This window comes from Protopterus annectens, chromosome 2.part0, assembly GCF_019279795.1.
Source record: "Protopterus annectens isolate FY-2018-M chromosome 2.part0, PAN1.0, whole genome shotgun sequence".
Lineage (NCBI taxonomy): Eukaryota > Metazoa > Chordata > Ceratodontiformes > Protopteridae > Protopterus > Protopterus annectens.
In genome coordinates this window covers 1236436765-1236459307 of record NC_056728.1, presented here as the reverse complement: position 1 = coordinate 1236459307, position 22543 = coordinate 1236436765, and the positions used below count along the sequence as shown (strand labels likewise).

At 38.8% G+C, this 22543-nt stretch overlaps 1 protein-coding gene across 2 annotated transcripts in view; it reads left to right on the top strand.

Moving 5' to 3' along the window:
• CORIN (corin, serine peptidase) overlaps nucleotides 1–22543 on the top strand; it is a 1415152-nt gene that overhangs the window by 260655 nt on the left and 1131954 nt on the right. The window lies entirely within an intron of this gene.

Here is a 22543-nt window from a genome sequence, read left to right as displayed (position 1 = left end):
AGGAGTAAATTCCCTCTCTGCCCAACCTGAGAGCAAGTCAAACCAAATAAATAGTATACGGTACAGTATTAGTCAGGTCTGTTTTTAATGGTAAATTGGATCTACCAATCTCCATGGGTGCTGGTTAACTGAGAGTTTTCCATATTTCCTTTGTTATATCCTGTGAAATTTTAGAGGAGTAGCCAGTGTATTCTATTGCACCACAAATCCCATAAAGCCTTGAATACTAACAAATATTCTTTTGCGTATATTACTGTCAGTATTACATTGACTATACCCTTATTTTGTTACACTATAGCTGCATATGTTGTGCTGCTCTGTTTTATAATGTTACTGTTTTTACTTGTTCTTATTGTAATGCTTGTCTTAGCTCCAAGTCATAGCTGAAATATAACTGCTAGACAGCCTACTAGTTAATAAAAAATAAGGAAATCCTCATACAGCCTAGGATTAGCAACACTATTTCAAATGACACTAGCTTTTGTATTGCTATCCTAGCCTCCTGCCATCTGGAGATTGTTGTTAATCTAGCATACTAGACTACCACTGCATTCATTCTTTCTCTTCTTGATGCGGTAAGTATACCGTTTAAGGTTTTGCCCTTTCTAACAACATTCAGTGTATCTCTTCTGGATACATATGTATCGACTGATCCTCATTTCCCCTGTGTTTAATCTGTTAGCCAGACCACTTCCTAGAAGTGGAATAAATAATTTGCTGTTGTTATGCAAAGATTTGTACTACTCACCTGAGTTGTAGGTGGCTTATCTAGTGACCAGTGTCACTCCATGATCTGGTACCCCTCAACTTTAAGTTAAGGAGGCAGAAAAAAAACATAATGTCTCTTCTCCAATTTTTAATATGTCTCTCCTCACTGCTCTCCTAAGGAGTGGCCAGTCCTCTACAACCCTCAAACCTTAGCTGAGGAGCCAAAAAAAAAGACTTCTACTAGAATTGTACAAGGAATACATTACATGCCTGAATGCAAGCCAAAAGGCCCTTTCAGCACAATATAGCATTTCAAAAACATACTAGCCATGACAAGGAAAGATCTCATTATCAGCTAATTTGCATGTTTCCTGAATTGTAATTCCTACCATGATGTGTAGATCATTGTTGATCTACATGACACGCACTGCTTGTGTAGGTACTGGCACTCCCCCTCCCCACAGTCACTCTCCCAAACAAACAAGTACAAACTCAAAGACATACACTTACAAACACACATACACACTCTGATCTGACTGTCACTGTAGTAAGCTGCTGCTAGTGTAGGAAGTGAAATCCTTCCTCCAGTCTTGTAAGATATGTATACAAGTATACAAACATGATCATAAACATAGAAACACACACCACGGTACATGTACCTGTTCCTACCCTCCCTTTCCATGGTTCCAATAACCTCAAAATACTTTAGTATCTTTATGGCACATATATATCAGGCCCTGGAGTATAGTGTATCCCATCACCAGCTCAATCGCTGTTAGACAATTGGTGCCATTACGGCACTTTAAAGATGAATCACTAGCAGTGTAGTGTTGCTACTCATCCTCTCATCAGTCTTACGAAGTGTATTCCATTATGGTACGTATCCCTGGTGTCCTGTGGTTCTTTCCTACCCCTCCTGATCATTGTACTACCACTGGTAGTACATTACCCTGATCACTGTACTAACACTGGTGCCATTACCCTGATCACTGTACTAACACTGGTGCCATTACCCTGATCACTGTCCTACCATTGGTGACATTACCCTAATCACTGTACAACCATTGGTGCCATTACCACACTTTAGAGCATGTCTGGTGGTTCCCCTCTATCCTCGTTATGCTGGGCTGTGCCTTAGGGCATTTTATGGTGTAATCCCTGGTACCTAGTAGTGTATCCCCCCACACCTCCAATCCCTGTTATAATGTTGTTGCCATCGTGGCACTTAAAGCATATCCCCCACACACCTGAGTCCCTGTAGTAATATTGGTGCTTGTATGGCACTATGGACATTTCTCCCTGGAGTCAAGTGGTCCCTCCCCAACCCAGATCCCCATTTTGGTGTTTATGCCATTGTGGGACTTTTAAAGTAATCCCTATACTCCCACATCCCTCTGGTCCTCATAGTAGCATTGGTACTGTTACGGCACTGTAGAGTGTGTATCCCTCCACCTCCCAATCCCCCTAGTAATGCTGATGCAAGTACAGCACTTTAAACTAGAATCCATGGTGTACAGTACTTCCCCCATCCTCTCATCACCTTTATGATTTATGTGCTATTGTGGTATTCCACTTTTTCCTTGATAGTTTACTGGTTCCTCCCAACTCCAGTCCTGATATTAACGTTGGTGCTGGTATGGCATTTTAAAGATGATTTTGTGGTGTTCAGTATATCCTCCAACCCCTGTTTCAATGTCAGTGCCATTATGGCACTTTTTAAATTAAGCCCTATGGTACAGTGGTTCCCCCACCACTTTTGTGTTGAGCAGTTGAACACAGCATTTTGGCCATGATCACTACCATGATGTGGTAAGGTTAGCTGTGCTGATCTCCACAACTGAGCCCTTTCTTGAATCACTGGCAGCATTTCCGAGAGCACGTGGCTAATTAGCATATGCTTCTTCTCCAGAATGCCTAATCAGCGTTCAGCAAAGCTGCAGGACAAGCCCTTCGTAGTGCTGCATGTGTTAGGGTTCGAGGACTGTGCAGCACAGTATAAGGGTGCTTACCAAATACAAAAAAAAGTACAGCAACATGTAAATGGCCATGTACACATTGCGGCAACTTTACGAATCTGACTCAAAGTGTTGAAACAAGTGCTTCAGTCCTCACAGCAAAAGCAGTACCAGAATTTATTTCTGTAGTAGCACTCAGTGTGATCTCACTTCCTAAAAATGTCCACCTTAGTAACTGCCCCCTTCTCCCTACCCTAGCAATGCCTCTGAGTTTCATTAAACATAACTCAGCTCGGGGTGACAAGTCAAGCATCTAGGTTTATACTCCACCCCCTGAGTCAAGTTAATGATGCCCACAGCTTGTTCATCAGAAATTTAAAAAGCTGTGAGCTGATGGCTATAAATAAATAAAGGTACACTGAACACTTATCAAGCTGTCAGAAAAGATAACCATGTGAGTTATTTCTGATTTTTTTTTTTATCTATAGTTTATATATGTTGTCAATGCGATTGTACTGCAATATCACTTTAATGAAAGTTATTTTTTTCCTTTGGTTTTAAAAGGTATCATCTGCAGGTGCTTGCTGCTGCTTGCTAGAAAAAGCAAGTGTTTGAATTCTCACTAACATGCTCTCCTGCTTGTATGTATCCCTTCCCACGCCCAACCTTATGTAACGGTACAGCCCTACCCTAACCTAAACTCTAACCATAAAACTCCCACGCAGTTGCCCACCTGATTCCTAGCTCCCTTAGCCTAACTCTCTGCTATTCCTACTTAACCCTAAGGTCTCAGATCACTCCCTAAACCTTAAACTCCAACAGCCCATCCAAAACCTAAATACTCTGAAGACTCCATAAGCCTAAAACTCACCTTTCATTCCATAAACCTAAACCCCCCACTTCCTGATCCCTAAGCCTAAAATCCTATATCCATTCCATAAACCTAAAACCCCATGTTCTGATTCCTAAGCCTAAAACCCCTCTCCCACTCCCTTCCCATACTCAGGTTCAAGCAGTAGCCTCGCTGAGCTACAAGGCACTCAGGCGACAATGTTTATGAGCACTTGGGACTTGACCTCCTGTAATGCTCCCTTTTAAAAGTTCTAGTTTATGGTAGAAGGCTAAGCTCATGCTTCATACTGAAAAGACAAAGGGCTTCTGAATTGTGTGGGATTTTGGGAATTAGCCATTTTATGTAAGACAAGAAATATCCTAAGGTTCTCTTCAGAGATTTGCCACAAAAGACTGATGTGTGACTATTTCTGGTTTTCCCTCAACTCAGTTGCCATGTCCCTGTTAAAGCTCTAAAGTTTTCTGTATGTAAAATTTAACTTCAAAATCCATTCCCGCTCTTATTTCATTTGATCTTGCAACTTATCTCTAACAAGGCCAGAGCTAACAACTATGGGGCTCAATTTATGCTGCAATGTGATGTGGCTTCCCTCAACTGTAAGTTGAGGAGTGAAAAATAAAAGGTCTTTCTACTTGCTATCAGATTACTACAACTTATTTCAGACACTGCAAGTAGTATAAGTATTAATTTATTCAGAATTGCTGCTATAGTAATGGATGCTGTACTGCGTTATTGGCAAATCGCTTATCTGTCAATCCTGCTTGATAACAACTTTCTCCTGGAGTTGCTTCTCCTTTGTCCCACCCTAGCCAAGACAACCCCCAACCCACAACTATACTACTCAACTTCTTTACTCAAGCATTTGGGACAAAGGCAAAAATAATGGGGGATGAGGTGTCGAAAATCAGGGACATTTTTAAAATCTTACTTTATTTCACTTCAAAAGTTTGCAACGTTTGCATTAACATGCATTTTGTGAACAATATGAAGCATGAAACTCTAACGTCTGGCATTATTGACTGACTGCAATTCTTTTCCCATTGATCTTGAAGATGACCTGTTTTCCCCTTTCTCCTGATGCTGTCAGGGGTTGAGTGCAGGACTGTAGAATACTTCTCAAACTCTTAGTGGATGAATTGTGGGCAAAGCCAAAAATAAAGGCAACAAAGGCCCAACATCAGGGACAGATCTTAAATATTCCTCATATAGATTTACAGAATCAATATAGTAACTGGTTTTGCATTAAAATGCATTTTCTGTAGGATATGAAATCTGAAACTGAAATGTCTGTCATTATTTAGTGACTACAATCCTTGATAATTTGCCTCAAATTTTATGAAGAAAAGACCAAAGCTATGGCATAAAAATCTCTGTGAAATTCTGAATAGTTTAGAGGCATGGAGTGTTGTATTGGCATGTGTTAAAATAACAGCATTTGCGTTTAGGATCATGGTTGAAGTGCTCAATGTGTGATAGATTAGCAGTTGCAAAGGAGTAGTTGCATTTGTAATAATCAGCTTACATTATTAAACAGAAAAGCTCTTTTTTGTCTTCAAAGCAAATATTTTTTTTTTAAGCAATGGTTTTGGTAAGTGCAGGACTCCCCTTAGGTACAGGACTACATTTCACCCAATTGGTCCAGTCTATCTAAGACTGGCCTTTATCATATTGTGGCCTTTTCCTTACAATGAACTTCAGTTACACTTAGTGGCCCACTAACCTAGCCATCATTTCCTGCTTTCTTTTAAAAATTCTAATTAGTAGCAGTACTTACTACCATCCTATAAAGTAGTTGTAAACTAATAAAACAGAATGTGTCTTAATCTGTTTAAGAAGAAACCTTATTACAAATATTGCCACTTTAATGGCCTTTTGGCAGAGGCAGCAAGAGGACTTGACTGGCAGTACAAATTTATCAAAGCTACATTTTTCCATAGGAAGGGACTTATATCTGACTAGGTCTGGAAGCAATTCACAACATAAGTTTCAAAGACCTGATGACAATGCTTGGGCAAAGAAACACCTAATGGTGACAGAAAACAAAACAAAAAAAAAAAAAAAAAATAAGCACTCTTTCACTTCTGTTTATATGACTCTAAATGTGAGAAGTGTAAATATATCCAGAATATTAAGGTGAAATTCTTTTTCGCAGCTTCACCTCTGAAAAAACACACACACACACACACACACACACACACACACACACACACACACACACACACACACACACACACACACACACACACACACACACACACTGATGTAAGGCCATCACACACACACACACACACACACACACACACACACACACACACCCACACTGGTGAAAGGTCATAACAACAAAATGCCTGGAACTAAAACCAAAATAGGTCAAACCCAAAACACATCCTATTAATTGCTGATGTAACTTTTGGTAAAACAGGCACATGCCTCACTAAAGAAGACTTGGTTGTCTTGGACGAACATTAGAGACATCTCAGCTAGTTAAAAAAGGCACTGCTTCCACAATGAGGCAATCTGCAATTCAAAGACATGTTAGACACAATGAGACTAATCTGTATAGCTCTGAATCACAGCTACTACAGGAAAGTGTAGATCTTTTCTGATCTGCACATCACAGTAGTAAATTGCTGCTTGTATAGGCATTGTCATCCCTTCCACAGTCACTCTTCCACATGCGCAAATACATAGTCAAACACACACACACACACACACACACACACACACACACACACACACACACACACACACACACACACACACACAAACACACATACCGCAGTCTCCATACCTGTCCTTCTGAATTGTCTTCCCTTGCATGGATCCCACACTCCCCTATAACAGTAGTTTAAGTGGCAGTATGGCATACCTGATGTTGCCGTGGTGGCTAATGTGTCTCCAGCCCCAACCCCTGAACACCATAGTACTTTATGCATTCCTATAGCACATGTGTAGTATCCCTGCTGCCAAGTGTTTCCTCCCCTAATCCCCATAACAGTGCAGGTGCCATTAATGCACTTATGTTGAATGTATTCCTGGTATCTAGTGATCCCCTGGCTTCATTATCCCCATATTGATGCTGCTGCTGTTAAGACACTTAGACTGAGTGTATCCCTGGGGTCTACTGCTTCCCCCATCCTTCAGTCCTCATACATTGGTTGTGGTAAGTAGTTGATCTCAGTGTTTTGGCACTCTGAAGCTTTGTGGTTGCTTAACACCAAAAGCGCACCGCAAAGTATATATGGAGCTGCAGACATCTCTGTACCTTCCTAAATACTCCCATGGTCTATGTTCTTGTTGGGGCAAAAAGTCTAGGATGGTCCTCTATCTTTTGCATGCAGATGGATAAACTGGGGTTATCAAATATCCTAGATAGCATGGAGAAAACATATTTGCTTATTCTCCCATTACCTTGTATGTTATCCATGTAAGAGAAAATGTTGGCCTTTAGTTAGTACATGAGGAGACTGTGTCAGAAGGAGGAGATGATGTGCCTGTCAGCTTTGCATTAGAAATGCAATGATTTAGCATACTTTGCATGTGATGGGCATTGCCTTTGTCCCTGGGGAGTACAAGTACTGAACAAAATCTTTTCCATCCCCATGTCCGTTAAGATTTTTAAACCTCTTCAAATAAAAAAAAAAAAATAGAAAGAAAGAAGAACACAAAAAAAAGAATCAAAGAATTGTGGCTTTACTGAGTGGCAGAAGTATTAACTATAAAATGGAGTTTCTTATCCACGAAAGATGTTGATTGCGTGCTATTAAAAACAATGGTTTAAAGATCCAAAATGCATATCACAAATTATAAACTGTAGGTCCTTTCATTGGTTCAGATAGGTGGCAGTGTAGCAATATTTATATAAAAAAATAAAACTTGAAAAGCCAGAAATTTAGAAAACAATTCAAGACTAGAAATTGGTCATGCAATAATTATTATAGGTGCTACCAAATACAGTCTTATCGAACTTTACCTTTCACTATATCCCCTACAGAGCATGAAAAAAATTCCAAGTGGCCAAGAAGCTTTGTGTCCAAAATCAGGGACATTTTTAAACTAGGGTTACCACCTGTCCCACTTTGTGAGGGACAGTCCCTCTTTGGGCAGTTGTGTCCTGCAAAAAAATTGTAAAAATTGCAAATGTCCTGAGATTTTAGGACAAAATTATTTCCTATATTTTATGTAATAGTTGCATAAAACAGTTATTTTCTATCTGAAACACCTAAATGTTATAAGAAACAGAATAAGCAATTAAAATGATTCAAGAATAAGCTTTTATTTAGGCAAAAAAGTGAAGTTCTGTCCTTTGTACTGGTTGAGGGTATGTTTTGTCCTGCAAAAGCTGACTATTGTACCAAAAATGTCCCACTTTAGGCATTTGAAAAGGTGGGAACACTATTTTTAAACTATCACTCACGTCAAAACTTAATAGAGTAAATGTGAAAACATGAAGTAATGACTAACATTGAAGGAAAGATGAAAATGTTTAACATGATGACAGTGGAAATGTTCTTGAAATATTTATCAAAGGTTTATGTGAACACGTTGCAAGTTAAAGTTTAATGAATAAATACATGTGTTAAAGGGAAAACACTCATGGGGGAGTTTGCTTACAAAAAGACTGACTGAGTAAACTACTCAACATAAAATAAATATGTCTGTATATTGTTTGACTACATTATTCTTACAATTTGAAGGTAATAGTATGAAGTTCGGTAAGGCATGACAATATCTTTGTTTGTTCCTCAAACTTCTTTATATCCTCAGTTATACTGCAAGCACATATCATAATACCATTCATATATCCTTAGAGTAAAATCAGATGAGTTTACAAATAAATCATCTTTCCAAAACTTTACCACTGATAGCTGTGATGCAGTAAATAACCCACTTAAAGAGGCTGGGATGCCCTCCTCAATGACACAAATAAGTCTCCTCAGGATTCTGTTAGTGAGTTCTGTGAAATTATTAACTTCTACATTCATAAATTACTAACTCCTTTTATTCCACCATCTCACAGAAGATCAGGCCAACAAGGTTTTAACTCAACTTAATATTGCATAAAAAATATTTATCTTATTAACCAATGAGGCTAGGCGAGCCATTACCGTGAATGCAGTCCTACTCAAGATTGGTGTACTGCCTTCCTTTAACTGCACTTCCCTCAGTACACAATACTGCACTCATTCAGTTAGCCAAGGATAAAATAATTTGTTTTATACACCTAGCTAACAAGCATGAGTACTAGTTTCAACTCAAACAATTGGCTTCCTGTTACAGGTACAGCTATTTTATTGCTCAGTGCAGTCATCTACAAAATATTAAATGATGGCTACTGTCCACCACTCCTCAGCAGGCTGCAGGATAGAAACCAAGCCTATGCCGTTAGAAATAATGACAGCATTCAGTTATACAGGTCCATATTCATACTTGATATGTGTGAAATGTTTTTTTTTTTTTTATTTGAAAATACTTCCAGCTGTTTGGAACAATCTTCCAGAAAACATTAGGAATATAAACTAGCTGTTGGCTTCAAGAAAATATTCAGATGCCATCTATTTAACGAAAGTAAATGCAAGTGGTATAAAGTCATGGGCTAAGGCAATGCTGTTTTTTAGGTTCCACTGTACAGATGTTGTTCATCATTAGATCATTGCTTCAGTAGTTTTAAGCAATATTGAATGTCCTGGCAAAGCTTTAAGGCTCCTTCCATGTGCCCTAGCCATTAGTATGCATGAACAATACAGACAAAACTATTCGCTAAGGTACAAAATACTTCAGAACTTTCTTGCCACCAAAGAATGAGCATCCCCACAGGCTTCAGGACATCAACAGTCAGAATTTGCTTCTACTAAGCTGGCAGACAAGTTCCACATTGGGAAATATCTTCCCTACATTTTTTATTTAGAATGAGCATTTGTTTTATATTGCATAATTTATTTCAGAGCATTTTGCTCATTAGAATTCTTGTCTCTAGAAAGTTTTACCTCAGGGCTGCAGGTTTTAAAGATGGGTTCCCCTGTTTAAATGTTTTTGTAAAACTGTGTTTCTCCCAACAAAAAAAAAAAAAACTTTCAAGATTTCACTTCAGATGTTTTGTGTGAGGCTTTTTCTTTTCTAGACAGGAATGGCTTCATTTTATTTCAACTGAAGATGGCTTTCCTGTCAGTAACTCTGATTGACCCTTTTCAGCCAGTTTTCAGACACACATTTTGGCTGTCAACCAGTTTTGAGTCTCTGTGGAGTTTCCTTATTTACTGTTTTTTGGGAATTTTTTTTTAAACACCTTTATTGAATTATCACTTGCGGCATAGGCAAATTTACATTCATATAAAAGTAATCAAACTATATTAACATAGCAAACATTACATTCCACATATATCGTTATATTATACAATCATATAAGTAATAGTACATAAATTATTCAATTTCTGCCTTTATGTTTAAACAAGAAACATCTTTATTAATCCATCACTTGTGACATAAGCAATCATACATTTATATTAATGAAAACAAACCACACCAACACAATCCTAGTTGCAAGCATTTCCATCACAAACCATACTGACTCACTCCCAGTTACAAACATTATACATCACATATAATCTACCCAATCATTCTCACTTAAAGATTACATAGCTCATTTAGGTCCTGCCACCTTTTAGACCTCATTCCTCCCTTGTGTGTATTGTTCCCACAATTCCCATTTTTTTCCTATGTAGTTTGCTCCTATCCTTTTTTAAAGATCTCAATTCCAGTTGTTTTATCTCTGTTACTGTATTCACTGCTTGTAGTATAGTTGGTTTAGATTTTGACTTCCATTTTCCAGTAATTGCTTTTTTGGCAGCCACCATTAGTAGACACAGCAAGGCCTTACCATGTCTGGGCAATTTGCTGAAGATGTACAGCGTCTGTATTATTTTGTTCTGAGGGTCTAGGGTAAGTGTGTGATGCTTATGATGAAATAATTTTACTTTGGTAACTTCCTTTTTTGTCAAGGAGATATTGCTGACTCTTTTCAGCTCCCCTGTTCACCTATGAGACTCTGTCTGGAGCTAAGATATGGTCCAGGGTCATGCTAAGTCTATGTCTTCTTCTCCAAGCTTCAAGAAAGAAAACTTGGCTGGTAGGCTTTAGACTTTAAACCAGTTTTCTTTCTTGCCTGAGCCACTGATGGATGACTGTGCTGTGGCCATCTATTGTTCCTCAGACCACTAATCTTTTTGTTTAGATCCCTCTGGTCTATCTCCTCAGAATACCACTATGAATAGGGACTCAGGCGCTTCTCTGGCTGTGTAGTTGCCTTGAGAGGAAAGGGAGAACAACTGTGTGGGCTTCAGGGAAGGTACAAGGAGATGGTCCTTCACTAAGCCACACTGTGAAGCCTCTTCTCTGAGGTAAGGGCCATCTGTCCAGCTGCTGTTTTGATGTGTATTGGGGGAGACATCTAGAAAGGATAAATCTAAACATTCTACCTTATCCAGAACAGAGATATGGCTGGGTTTGGCAAAAGAATAGTAAAAAGTATTTCTATCTCTGAATGATGATTCTCTTCTTCAGAACTGAAAGAAAAATAGTTCTTCTCTATCAAATTATGATTCTCATTCTGAGGAACAGGATTTAGTATGGGTCCTCATTTCTTATATTTTTTCTCAAATGGACAGAGATTGACATTATCAAGAGAGATTTTTCTCACATTCTCCTACTGAAGAATGGTCTTTTTCAAATACTGTTGCCAATATGAGGAACTTTTTTTTGCAATGGGGAAAACATGTCTGAATCTCAGCAAATGTATAATTTATTACAGGTGGATTTTCTACAATCTGCAACTGTCTCTTCTGTTTTGTCAGCTTCAGAGGATGCCATTTTCGCAGCTTGCACTTTTCCTGGCAGTCGGCCATCTGCTCTTAAACATTCTGGTAAGTTGTATAAAGTGTCCCAGTCCCATAAGTTCTTTTTTTTTCTGATCCCATTGTAGATTTTGCAGTTATTTATTTATAAAAGTTAGCTTCTACCATGCTTCTTTCAGCTGCTAACCCTACCCGTTCTGACAAACTGGGAAAGGTTTTGGGTAAGTTCTTCTACATTGGCCTTCAGAATTGTGAACTATCAGGTGTGTTTTTGCTAGCTTCCTAGGCTAATTTAAAGGATTTAATTTCTTATTTCCCTCTATCTCCATTAGATGCTAAACCTTCCATCTCTTTGGTAGAATCTGCTATGTCTAAGATAATCAAGCATTCTTTGAAATGTCCTTATGATACTGCTGATGTCTCCAGGGTAGCTGACTCTGGCACTGTTTTGACAAGATTTGCTTGATTCCAAAGTCAACATCTGCCAGAGGGTGTTAAAACTGAAATGATAAATGCTCTTCTGGACAAGGAAATGTTACTTTGTCCTTCTTCTGCATAAGTCATTAAGGATTTTGATGAAATGGAAAAGCTAATTTAGGGGGCTACTCAGATCTTTCAGCCTTCTCTTCCAAAAATTAACAAACTTTCCTTCCAATTCAGGCTTTTCTCTCAGAAAACAGAATAAGCTACATAGCAAGGTTCAGGCAAACAACATTTCAAGAAACAGTGTCAGAAAAGCTTAAAGAAGGAAGGATCCTTCCAGAACCAGGGAAAACCTAAATAAAAAAAGACTGACTATATGATCTGTCTGGACTTTCCTTCTCCCCACCCTGGCATCCCCATAAATCTCTCCCAGTGCTTAGGTTTTCATTATCACTTATGGTGCCAGATCAGACAGTTGGGTTTTGAGAATCATTCTAATAGGTTATATCTGGCAGTGGGACTTCCTTCCTCAACTTAAAGGGATTCTTCCACATCCTCGTAATCAAACTGTCCTGTTACCTTTGTTCTGAATCAGGTACTGGATCAGGGGGTGATAGACTCTGTTCCCTCAGACCAAGCAGGGAAAGAATTTTATAATATAGTATTTTTCTGGTGTCAAAAGGAAGAACAAACTTGCAGACCTCTCCTAGACCTTTATTTTGTATACCTTCACATCATAATTCCAAAGTTCTTTGTCAAAGTCCTTCCAGTTTTCTTGTAAGTTTGGATTTAAAAGATGGTTGCTATCACATTCCAATCAGCAGCAATTTTAGGTGCTTTTTGTATTTTTATGTATCTGATTTTCATTTTCAGTTTGCTGTATTGCCCTTATTTAGATGATTAAATGATTTTTATGGATTCCTTCACAGTTTGTTGAGAAGTTTTGGTTTGGGTAGTAAAGCTGTTTCGCAGCTTGGGATCTCACTTGAAAAGAGAGAAATCTTATTTCATTCCTTCCCACAAAATAGAGTTTCTAGGGTGTCTTCTAAATAGTACACTTATGATGGCATTTCCTCTTCAAGACAAAGTAGAAAGTTACTGTGAACAATTTCTGCTATTTTCAATCCAGACAGAGACATCTGTCAGGAAATATTTCAGAATGCTAGGTTTTAGGGCCTCAACTATTCTCGTGATTAACTTGACCAGACTTCACATGAAAAAAATTCAATGGTTTGTCAAGTCTGTTTTGGACTCAACACCAGCATCCTTAATCATTTCAAATGCCGATGCTGAGGTTTGGGAAAAGGGAGTTGAATGGGTGGATGTATCAGTTGTCTCTAGCCCAGGTCTTACCTTCTTCCTGTGAGCCACCACTTGGTCTGTAACAAGAGATGTTTCAGACTTTGCCTGGGGAATTATTTCCAAGGGAGTGAAAGTGCAGGGTCACAAGCAAGACAAGTTAAAACACATAAATGTCAAGGAAATGATGGCTTTTAGAAACGCTCTCAGATTTCTGGCTCATCTTTATACTCCAAGCTGTCTTCCAGTAATCAAAGACAAAATCACAGTGTTGTGGTACATAAACAAAGGGGAAACATATCCTACACCATTTGCAAATTATCTATGGTAGTCTGGGATCCAGCAACTCAGGTCAATTATTCCATCCAGCTACATGCATTCTGCCAGAGCAAGTAAAACATTGTAGCAGACAGGCTGAGTAGAACCAGGACTGACCCTCACAAATGGAAATTGCACCCAGGGGTCTTCCAGGAATTGATCCATCTGCGGGGAAACTCCTGAAGTAGACAGATTTGCCTCCAGTCAAAACAGAAAGTTAAATTCTGTTGCAGGACCCCTTGTAAACAGGCCTGGAAGACAGATCCCTTTTCGTTCCCAAGGATGTGAATGTTCCTGTATATTTTTCCAGCCTTTCCTATTAAGATTCAGAAAGACTCTCCAAAAATAATTGTAGAAACCCCCTTTTAGCCCAGGCAACAGAGGTTCACCCTTCTTTTGAAAAAGGCCATGGGCAATTAGCCCAGAAAGGCACTTATTCACACAGCACAAGGGAGCTTCTTACTCCCCAACCTCCAGTTTATTAAACTGACTACTTGAATGATAGAAGTTTAATATCTTTTAGGTACTTATTTTTCTGAAGACATGTAGCAGGTACTAAAGGAAGCAAAGAAACCTGCTAATAGAAAAGATTTTTCTAGTTCATGCCAGTCCATGAACCATGATCCTTTTAAGGCTCAGACTCCTGTGACTCATCAGTATTTGAGTGCATTATTACTCTCCTCCTCTGGCCTCAGTTATTCTTCTATCAAAACGCATTTGTTTGCCTTTTCTGCTTGTCTATTCCTTGATCTCCACATTACTATCACACATCTTGTGAAATATTTTTTGAAAGGGGTGTTAGATATCCATCCACCTGGTTGACAGGTGACACCTGCTTGGATTTTTAATCTTTTACCAAAACACATTTCACTGTTTCCTTTTGAACCTGCTTATGAGGCTAACTTGAAGTTTTACAAGAAGAGTGGCTCTCTCAGTTCCAGGCTCTTATAGTGAGTCACCCCTATCTGACATGTATCCTTTCCAGAGCCTAAAAATAACAGGGAAGAATACTTTACACTCTAGAGGTCCACAGACAGCTGTTTTATTATATTGATAAAACCAAATCCTTCAGAACTTCTGATCAACTGCTTGTCTCATGAATTCAAGAAGACAGGATAACCAGAATTTTAACAGACAGTTACCAAATAGTAGCCCCAGGCTATTGTTTTTTGTTGTCCTCATGATTATAAATCACTTCTAGGCAAAGCCCAGGTGCACTCTGCTATAGCCCTGGCTACTTCTGCTGCATTTTGAAAAGGGTGAGACTCTAGAAACATACTAGAGCAGCAACTTGGCCATCTGTGCACACTTTTACCAAGCACTGCAAACTAAATTCCTTCCTTAGGTCTAGAGCAGATTTTGCTAGGACTATTCTCAAAAGGATCCTGGACTCTGATCCATCTTTCTCCTCCCTTATGCTATAAGCTATGGTACTTGTTCCATTTTGCTTAAGGCTACTGCAGCAGTGATCTTATGGTAAGCATAATACAGTTGTGTAAGTAAACTTACCATAACAATGGACACATAGACCACTACTGCAGTAACCACTTTCTCCTACCCTCCATGCCTCTATTTTTTGCCAGGTGGTGGTATTTTTTTTTTACTTTGATGTTTTTATATGCCAGTGCTCTCGCCTTCCTATCTTCTGAGGTGAGAATACTCTAAAATATCTGGTGCCTTAGCCACTGTTTTTCTCTGTATTCACCATGCATTCCAGTTGCTGGGGTATGTGTAAGGAGCCCTAAATCTTCTAAAGCTGGCCAGATGGTCTGACTTGTAGTAGAATATTCCATATTGCTTAAGGCCATTGTAGCAGTGATTTATTTGAATATACTCTGTTACGGTAAGTTTACTTATACAACTTTACTTTCTGTTCCAAAATGTATATGTTTACTGTGTTTGAAACTATCTTAGTATTTGCAGTGTCATGAACAGTGCAGTATGCTTACATACAGTTCTGCATTTATAATGAAGTTTACATTGTATGTTTATACATTAATATTGTATTTATTATTGTAGATGTAATTTTATTTATTGACTTTCACACTTTGGCTATGTGTGGTACATGCAATCTTTGTCAAATGCCTTAGTGGCAAAGTCTAAATAAATAAGGTGAAGACAAGCTGGTAAGAAACAAATACAGGTGGTACCTCACAGTTCAACCACCTGGAATCTCAACTGTTTCATAATTCAACCACACGTTCGGCCTCCCAGGTATCCTGCAATTCAACCTGGAACGGAGGCTGAAAAGTTGTTCATTGTTTCCTGTTGTTGTTGTGTTGTGACGAAGTGAAGAAATGTGGCCAAAGAAGAATGAAAAGAAGAAGGATACTGTCAGGAAAAACAAGTGGCTGAGCCCTGAAATGAAGAAAGAAATCATAGGTAAAATTGAGAAAGAAGGTAAAATAGGATGAATAGCAGGACAGAATGGGCATGCCTAGGTCTACCATCTCAACATTTTGGAAAAATATAGAGACAGCATCATGGGTGCTAAGGTACCAAAAGGAGCAGCAAAGGTTTCGAACAAACAATTCATGTAGGTATGGAGAAGATGCTTCTTGTCTGAATCCAGGAGAGGCAGATGAAGGGAGATCCAATAAGTCAGACCATGATCTGTGAGAAAGCTAAGCTCATCTTTGAAGACCTACAAAAAAAACCCCTCCAGGTAGTAGCTCACAGCAGAGGAATTTAAAGCAAGTAGGGAATGGTTCAACAGTTGTAAAAAAAAGTAATGGCATCCACAGTGTTCTGAGACAGGTGGAGGCAGCTAGTGCTGACAAAGAAGGTGCACAGAAATTTGTCAAGGAATTTGAAGAATTGGTAGAGAGAAGGCTATCAGCCAGAACAGATATTTAATTGCGATGAAATGGGGCTTTTCTGGAAGAGATTGCCAAGTAGGACTTACATAACCCAGGAAGAAGCTAGGATTCCAGGTGACCAGCTCCTCCTGGCAGCACAAGCCCATGAAAGATAGGCTGACACCCCTCCTGGCAGCAAATGCCGGTGGAGACTTCAAGCTGAAGCCTCTGCTTTTGTGATCTTCAGATGTGCTACACAATGCAGTAATGCACAGAGGCATGATCTACAGATGTGCTACGCAATGAGTAATGTACAAAGGTGTGATCTTCAGATGTACTACACAATGCAGTAATATACAGAGACATGGTCTTCACGTGTGTTACACAATGCAGTAATATACAGAGACATAGTCTTCACATGTGTTACACAATGCAGTAATATACAGAGACATGGTCTTCACATGTGTTACACAATGAGTAATGTACAGAGACATGGTCTTCACGTGTGTTACACAATGCAGTAATATACAGAGACATGGTCTTCACGTGTGTTACACAAGGAGTAATGTACAGAGACATGGTCTTCACGTGTGTTACACAATGCAGTAATATACAGAGACATAGTCTTCACGTGTGTTACACAATGCAGTAATATACAGAGACATGGTCTTCACGTGTGTTACACAATGCAGTAATATACAGAGACATGGTCTTCACGTGTGTTACACAATGCAGTAATATACAGAGACATGGTCTTCACATGTGTTACACAATGCAGTAATATACAGAGACATGGTCTTCATGTGTGTTACACAATGCAGTAATATACAGAGACATGGTCTTCACATGTGTTACACAATGCAGTAATATACAGAGACATGGTCTTCACGTGTGTTACACAATGCAGTAATATACAGAGACATAATCTTCACATGTGTTATACAATGCAGTAATATACAGAGACATGGTCTTCACATGTGTTACACAATGCAGTAATATACAGAGACATAGTCTTCACATGTGTTATACAATGCAGTAATATACAGAGACATGGTCTTCACGTGTGTTACACAATGCAGTAATATACAGAGACATAGTCTTCACATGTGTTACACAATGCAGTAATATACAGAGACATGGTCTTCACGTGTGTTACACAATGAGTAATGTACAGAGACATGGTCTTCACGTGTGTTACACAATGCAGTAATATACAGAGACATGGTCTTCACGTGTGTTACACAATGCAGTAATATACAAAGACATGGGTCTTCACGTGTGTTACACAATGCAGTAATATACAGAGACATGGTCTTCACATGTGTTACACAATGAGTAATGTACAGAAGCATGATCTTGAGATGTTGCACACAATGCAGAAATGCACAGAGAAATGATCTTGAGTTGTGCTACACTATTCATTAATGCACAGAAGCATGGTTTTTATACAATGCAGTAACATCCTATTTTTGTTGTTTGTTCCTGTCACACGTGAAATGTGTAAAGTTGTCTGTGTATGCTGGCATGGATTGGGAATGTGCCATCCCCCAGGACAATATCAAATAAAACAGGTATTTGATTTTCTCAAGTTTCTTCAGAGGGAAGAGGATGCTACCTATACCACATTCATCATCAGTCTCCTCATTCACCAGAGGTCCTCACAAAGAAACACCCAGGCTTTGTAGGGTACTGTTTCTGCTAGCACATGAGTCAAATAACTTGTTGCACTACATACTGGCAAGCCCCCTGGGCTGTCCATGCAATGGTCCACTTCATTGCTTGAGTGTAGAGCACCACCTGGACAGTTCATGTATCTGTGTCGACCGTTATCTAAGAGATAATCTGTGATCGCTGGTCAGGGGATGCCCCAGATTGCTTCTTCTTATGCAGCTTCCTGGTGACACCTAACTGGCTTAAACCAGGGGCATGTTGGTGCATAGAGTTATAAGATATCTCTTAATCACCTTCTGGGGGTTGTAATGGCTCTTCCTTAATGCATTCTGTGCAACTTTCCTTTAAATATCCAGTACGTCTTTCCAGTGTACTCAATCATAACCCCCCGCATTAATTCTTTCCACTGGATTCCAACATAGTACCACAGTACTTCTTTCCACTGGACTCTAGCATAACCTCCAAGTAGTTCATTCTACTGGACTCCAGCATAGTCGTCCAGACTCAGTTCCCTTTTTTCTCACTGTGAGGGAATGTTACTTTGTGTGCACAAAGTGTTCTGGCTATGTTCACTGGGGTGTGAACACCAGTAATCGAAGTTGCATCTTTCTGACAGCAGGAATCTGGAATTGTGACTGTTATCCAACCTTTCAAAACCCGCAATGGTATTGATGCATTGGCAATAACCTCGTCCGGGGAATTTGCACCAAAATTATTATAATGCAAAGTATATCACTCCTGATTGCTTCCAGCTGCACACTAAATGGTAATGTGAGATGGCAAGTCAATATGTAGTGACCACCTTAGATGCATTACACACTATAGTAATACAAAGGAGCATTGTGCTGCTAGGGAGGGGACAAGGGCATGTACTTTGCAGTGTTGTGATGGACTATAGAATTGAGAATATCAAGGTAAATATCATATTCAGAGCATTGCCATGAGATCTCTTGCATATAACAATCCAATAGTCAGTGTCATCTCCTCAGCCTCCTGTTGCTTATTCGTTGTGTTCTGCAGTGGCAGCTGGTGACTTCAAATTAAAGGAGGGCTGCAGGAGACAGCTGAATGGGTGGGGCCAATGGGAAGAGGTGTGGCCAACTAGAAAGGGGTGGGACTATGCTCAAAACCACAACAACTGGAACTTTAATTAAATACGCTGCCCTGTGTGCCAAACAGTCATTATGAGAGTCCAATCAAGACAAAATGAAGTGTAGAAGAAAAAAATATGTCAATGCATTGGCTACATGACAACTTACTTAATATCCAGATGGAAACAGGTTGTGGGGCATGAAAAAAATAAATTACTTTTTAAATACGTTACTGGAATGCCAGTCAAAACCAAGTATAAAAAACAAGCAGCATTCAACTCAAACCACTACTCCTTGCACTGCAGTTCTAATTATAATTTAATTCAGCTTTATAAAATTACCAAGTAACATGCTGAAAGTAGCAATCTCTGTGATACCCCCACTTGTAAAAATGTTTCTTACCCAAAAAGACCTGCTGCCTGACATAACTATCTACTTGTTTCATGAGGAAGACATGATCAAAGTAAAAATTGAACAGCAAACAAGAAACAAGCTCAAGATAAATTGCTTAAAGGATTCCTGCAGAAGTTATGGACCACACATGATAGATTGGCATTCTGTTTATTTTATGGGTAAGCCTGCAAAGATGACTGCAAGTCTCCAACAAAAGATGACTGCAAGTCTCCAAGAAATGTCCTGAGCTTCTGAAAATACTGCAATCCTGTCCTTTTATTACAAATGCTGTCATATGCATTTCAATACCCAAGGCTTATACATTATCTAGTTATGTAAATATTCTCTGCATGGCAACAATGAAAAGGCTTTCAATGCCGGTAATTCTTTAACAGTATGCTTATTAAAGCTTACTTGCATCTTACAATCTCCGACAAGCTTACCTGATGCTCATTAAATCATGGCTACTTAAACAGAGCAACAGGGCACTGTGACAGCATGCATTTCCTGAATAATAAGAAGCTTAAATCAACAGTATAAAAATCTATCAGAAAACCAGAACATACTGCAAAATCAAGGACAGATGAAAAGCCATGGTCGTACTTGTGGTCTAGCTTGGATGGGGGAATACTCTGCCCACTTACACTGCATAACTGCTCCTTGCCTTCCTTGGATACATCCAGAGCCACTACAATGGGGAGTGGGGTGCAACAAGTATGTCATAATTTGAAATGTCTCTGGCTGACAGTGATGGCTCTGACACTCATACCTCTCAGCTTCAGAGCAAGAAATCTGGACAAAGCCATACATAGAACTAGAAGTGGGACACAGGCCCAAAAATAAGGACAATTTTTAAATATTGCTCTTATTAACTTAGATAATAGAACAGTAGTAGATCTTGCATTAGTGCAAATTTTCTGAAGGGTATAAAATATGAAACTCAAATGTCTGCCATTATTTTCTAACTTCAGTCTTTAATGACTTGCCACTAATTTGCCAGAAAACCACAATTTTATGAAAAACAGACCAAAAATGTGATGCAAAAATATAAAGTTGCCACACAATACAGCTGGGAACCTGTCAAAAAAGGGACACCTTTTTAATATTAACACTGTTAACTTGAGCAGCTAACAAAATAAGAGCATCTACCTCCATTTCTGAAATAAAAGTAATCTATAACTCTGATCATTACAGTTATATATAATTGTAAACCCTCCATATTTTCTTCCAAAATTGCCATTTTGAGGAGGGATTATTAGGGGAGAGCAACATTTTGAGCCAAAATTGGGGACAATTGAGAGGTTTGGGTATTCCTAATTCTACAAAGCAATTTGCACGTACCTCTCAACCTCTTAATGCAGGAAATCTGGACAAGGCCAAATATATTGGGGGAACATACAAACACTACTAAAATTGCTCTTGTATAAACTTAAGACAGTGGATAGAATAACAGGTATTGCATTAGCATGCATTTTTCTGAAGGTTATGACGTCTGAAACTCAATGTCTGTCATTTAGTGACTTCATTCCTAAATGATTTGCTAGAAAACCATAAATTTTATGAGGAACAAACCAAAAATAAGAAGCAAATATCTATTCATTCTGCAAAAATATGGACAACTGAGAGGTATAGTTCAACCAGGGCTGTCTGAGTTTGCTACCCTTCCCCCCTCTCACAAAATCATGGTCGAATTCCTTGGTTATTTTGTCCCATTTACCATAAACACTGTAATATGCATACTGCTTTACTTCTGCAATGATTTAGATTTCATTTGAAAGTTTTATTTTGCATTTTACACACAAACCCTAATATATATCTGTTAAACAAAGCAATGCAGTCTCACAATGAAAATAGACTTAGCATTAAAACGTCTCTGTTCTTGAAACTCACATGCATTGAAACAGCATTGAAACCCACATTCAAAGAAAATACATTTTGCCAGTGGCAGATAAAGATTAACTCTGGGCTGTTTTCAAAATCATAGGCCCCTTGAACATGAAACATACACATGCTCTTTGATACACCTTCCAGACTGTATTACATTATATTCCTTGTACAATACAGTACAGTTGTTAGAGGGCATTTTAAATTTATTGTTTTGAACATTTTTCCAGTAAACAATGAAACAAAATGCATGCACCAGTGACAAAACCGCCCAATTCAGAACATTTCCATCATAAAACGTCTACTCAACCTTCTATAGTCCACCAGTATCAGTAAATGTGCACAATCTCTGAAGTAGTAAAATCCACATTAAAGAAATCTGTAACTAATAAAGAGGTTGCTGCTAGCAAACAACATTATATGTCATTGTTTCAGCTACAAATAAAGTGCCTGTTGCCCTTGAAGAATAAATTTCCTATGTTGCATGCATTAAAAAAAATGATAAGCTAGTAATACCACAATAGGGAATGGATAGCAAACTGATAACAGGTTCATAGTTACTAGGTATCTTTGCCAAAAAGGACTGCAGCATCCACCCCCTTTACAACACAGTACAGTATCAGCAATGCATATACCTACTGTGGGAGTAGAACCCACAGCCTTCTGCATCAAAAGCAAGTACACTACCTGTTGTGCAATTAACAATGCACGCAGCCTTAGCATAAGCAGCACTAAACTTTTGTTCCCCTGCAGCTCTCAGCTCCTTGTAAAATCTACTCGACACTCAGCTGTATCTCTGAACTTTGCAGCACAAGATATCTGGAAAAAGCCAAAATTTATTGGGGGGGGGGGGACAAAAGGCCAAAAACCAGGGACACATTTTAAACATTGCTTGTATAATGTTGGAAAGTTGCTAGAATAAAATGCTGTGTTACCACCATACATTTCATTGCCACGTCTTGAACCCAGGGGACCCTGTGCAAAACAGTCAGAGAAACATACCACTATGCCAAATCACCTGAAACAGAGGAAGACAAACTTAAACGGCTACCATTTAGTGAATTCAGTTCTCACCATAGCTGTCAACCTCTTAGCAAAAAACACCTGAAAAATGCCAATAATATGGGAATACAGCTGTCAAACATATTCAGTGAATTCAGTTCTCACCATAGCTTCAACCTTAGCACAAAAATGTGGTCAAATTTCAAATATCCATGTTATAAACTTAGACAATTGCTAGAATAAAAGGTTTTGTTTTACCATGGACTTTCTGAAGAATATGAAGTCTGAAACTAGTCTG